The following is a 3,789-nucleotide window of genomic DNA, read 5'->3' on the forward strand; positions in this document are numbered from 1 at the left end:
CGGCCTCGGCAAAGGGACGGGGGAGGACGGCGCCGAAGGGCCCTGGGAGTGCTGGGGAGAYGCGGCCGGGGGCGCCGCTTGACACGGCGGGGAGGCAAAGGGGGCTGGTGCTCTACGAGCAACAGCTCTTGAAGGGTTTAAGAGCTAAACCTCGGCGTAATGATTTAAATCTTGGCATAATGACTGCTTTGTCTGCTGCTGCTTAGCGGGGGTTAGTCTTGATCCCCCCTGCTTTATGAAAATGTTAAAGCTAGGAGCAGAAAGTGCCTGGCTGCAGATCACCTGGCAGCCTGCGTGGCAGAGGTGGGGGCAGAGTTGCTGTGTCCCAGTTTGCAGCTGTGTCCCAAAACATTTGCCATGCAATCGCGTGCTGTTGTGTGGTGGCTTCGCCTCCTGAGGAAGCAAATGTTCCCGTTGGGTGTCCGGGGCCGAGGGAAACTCAGAGCAAGGTTTTCAAATGTGCTGCGGTGCTTACAGGTGAAAGAGGCTCTGGCACCTCTGTCCCCGCCAAGCCCTGTGGCTGTTTCCTCAATCCCAGCCGCGTGCGGTGCACGTGGTTGGCACGGGCACGTTTTGGCAGGTGAATCCATCATCCACACCTGCCCGAGCGGGGTCTGAGCGGAGCTAATAGCGCTGCCCGAGCCGTCCGTGCTGCTCCCACGTTGCTGCTGTGGCACSGGGAGCACCGCGGGAAGGAGCGGGGCCCGTGCGGCTGTGGCTCTGCAGGGAGGCTTGGGGCGAGCCAGTCTCCACCCGTCATCCAGCTGCGAATTCCAGCACTGCCGGCAATGAAACGACAGCGCCCGGCAGCTGGYGTGGGGAGGAACGTCGGGAAAGGGACCGCAGCAGGCAGGAGCTGCCACATCTCAACATCTCGCAGGCTTTTGGGCTTGGTTTTGTTGCTTCTGCAGATACCTCTTTCTGATTTGACAAGTGCTGAATCCAGTAGCTAACAGCGATCACAGTCCTGCTGACTGGCTAACAGTGTCTCTCTAGGAAGCGCTTCTTATCTTGGAGGGCCTGATTTGTTTTTCTAATGCATTTCCTGTACCTGTAGCATTGTCAGCAACGCTTCAGCTTCCAAGGGAGGATTAGGAAGAGGGCAGTAAATAATAGAAGTCTTTGGGAGAAAAAAATGTAGAAGTACCCAATTCTGTGAGCTTTTCCAACAGTTGATTGTGCTTACTAATAGGTTAGAATAAATGCCAAGYGCTCGTATTAGTTGTCCCTCCATTGCATGTTCCATCTTGCTGAATGCTACCGAGGATCACCCCGGCTGGCTCAAGGAAGAGACTACAATACTTAAAAGTRGGTTTGGTCAAGGAAATGTTACCTCAGGTAGCAACAGTTCCGGGTAAGTCACGACATTATCAGAATCAGGAGTCTTCACATGCAAACGCAGCTTTCCATGTAGTCATAGATCTGAATGAAAAGAGTAGCCTTCAAAACACCTGCAGTAAGAATGGAAACGGCAAAAGAGAATGTGATTATCGATTATAAATAGTTGTTTTTCTTTCTTGACTGTGGAACATACAAATTTGAACTCTGAACTTCTCTACAGCTGGACCATTGGAGCCACAGATTGCTGTCTGTCCTTTGACACAAATCATTTCAAGCTAAACTAACAGATATAATTGTCATTATAGCAAAGAAGAAATARATAGATTCAATTAATAAAAGGATAAATATGGAATACTGGGGACTGCAGGACCTTCAAGAAGAGCTGTATGCAGGCTGAGGCAGCAGGCAGCAGGTAAAGGGAATTATACAGCATAATGCCAGAATAGCTGCAAACCCTCTAATGGACATCAGGACCTGAGCTATTTGATGTGGTTATTTCTGTACCTATTTTTAAAGTGTTTGTACGAAGATGTTAAGACAAACAAAGCCRGGGAAAACACTACAAAAGCCAAACAGAGCTTAACAAAACAAAGAATATATTAAAGGGGAAACCAAGTCAAACTGCAACTGCACTTCAGTCATCACTCAATGACTCAAGAGAGTCTTCTTCACATAACTGCAGGTAGAGTTACCCCAAAACACAACTGCATGGAGTCATGTCAGCTCTTAGAAAGCACCTCTGTCAAGGGAACTGATTTTAGTTCTTTTGACATCTTTGAATATCGGGGCTCCATCCCAGCTCCATGGTGCTGCTTCAGCATGCTGCAGTCCCTTTAAAAAGAGTCCTAACCTTTAGTCCCATAAATAGTGACTAATTACTGTGCCCTGTAAACACTCTTAGCTGAAAAAAAAAAAAAAAAATGAAAGAAACTTTCTCTAGGTCTTAAAAAAAAGCTATTAAGTGATCTGGATATGTTTTGCTCTGTTGTCTCTAACCAGATTGACTAGTGCTGCTTTTTTTTTTTTTTTTTTTTTTTTTTGTTAAATTTGTTTTACAAGTCAAAGCAGTCTGATAAAATCTATATCATTGATTAAGTAACCCAAACAAGCTCCTTCACTGCTACATTGCTTGTATGGTGGTTGCACATTNTTTTTTTTTTTTTTTTTTTTTGTTATTAACTTTATTTTAAAAATCAAAGCATGCTGATAAAACCTATATCATTGATTAAGTAACCCAAACAAGCTCCTTCACTGCTACATTGCTTGTATGGTGGTTGCACATTGATGCCTTTGCTTTGGGGTCTGTTGGCCCCAAGCAAACAGCACCCTAAAGAGCATGGTGAAAATCTTCTGTATGCTGGCAGATATACAGTACACATAAAAACATATGCAAACAATGTATGTATATTCACCTTGATATATGTATTTATATAAAAGGCTTCTCTTGGGTCATCTTAGTTATCTTGTAAGTGCAACGAGACAGATTTCTGTCTTCACAGTAAACAGTCCTGAAGCTGGTGACAGCATTAGCAGTCTTCAACTCTGCACATTAACAGGTCCGAGAGCAATTCAGGGCCTGATGAAACTCTCCACGTCCTTGGGGCTGTCAACTCTGTGGCTGTGAGACAGCAAAGTGACAAGTAAGTTCCCAAAATGGGCTGGAAACCTGTTTCCTTCAATGGTAGTGCTGCTCAGGGAAGCGTTTCCAATGGAGTAACTCCTTCTCCCGAGCCCGTTTTGTTTGGTGTGTTGTCTAGTTAATAACGTGTGAACCACATGTTACTTGGGTAAAACAAAGGGGCATTTTTGCAGTCAAAAGCGTAGGAGAAAGCGCCGATTCAAGAGAACTGCTAAATACTGTTATCTTTCCACCATTGTGCATCGCCACCCAGCGCCCTTCCGAGCGCCCCGGGGAGAGCGGCGTTGCTTTTGGAGCAAGGTGGATAAACCCAATCCCGCCCCTGGGATTCCCGCAGCCTTTCCATGAATGCCTTAAACTGGAAGCATTCCGAGTAACCATGGGTGTAAATCAGTTTAGCTGGTGCTTTTGAAGCTACACCTGCTCCCGYGCGGCCATCGGTGACTGCAGGGCCCGCGAGGCCTGCGGTTTGCAGCAAAGCAGCTAAAACCCACAACCCCGAGCCGGCCCGTGGCTGCGCTTTAGCCTCGTCTATGTGAAACTGGGGGTTGTCAGTGAGCAGAATGCGATGCATTTTGTGACCAAATACCATTTTTTCCTTTTTGTCAGTCAGTTTTAGTGCAGGTTTTCTTTTCCTCTGTGAGTTACGGAGGGTTTTTCGGTGAAGAACGTGACAATTCCCACCCCAGCCCTGCGCCGGCTCCATTTCTCTTTCATTCCGCCTACAATGGCCGCGGGCGGCAGCCGTTAACCGGCGGGGAGCGCTGAATGCCTTTGTGCTCAAAGGTGAGAGGGATTTAGGGAGCATG

General features: G+C 47.2%; 1 long non-coding RNA gene across 1 annotated transcript; it reads right to left on the minus strand.

Annotated features, from left to right (window-relative positions):
* Positions 1–1,085: 1,085 nt before the first annotated feature.
* On the minus strand, positions 1,086–2,954 carry LOC112949415. Its single transcript, XR_003249823.1, has 2 exons — positions 2,754–2,954; positions 1,086–1,451 (listed from the first exon to the last, which is right to left on the minus strand). It is a non-coding gene; the product is annotated as an uncharacterized LOC112949415 (long non-coding RNA).
* Between the last annotated feature and the right edge of the window lie 835 nt (positions 2,955–3,789).

Source organism: Nothoprocta perdicaria, unplaced genomic scaffold, assembly GCF_003342845.1.
Source record: "Nothoprocta perdicaria isolate Ctin4 unplaced genomic scaffold, notPer1 scaffold_294, whole genome shotgun sequence".
Lineage (NCBI taxonomy): Eukaryota > Metazoa > Chordata > Aves > Tinamiformes > Tinamidae > Nothoprocta > Nothoprocta perdicaria.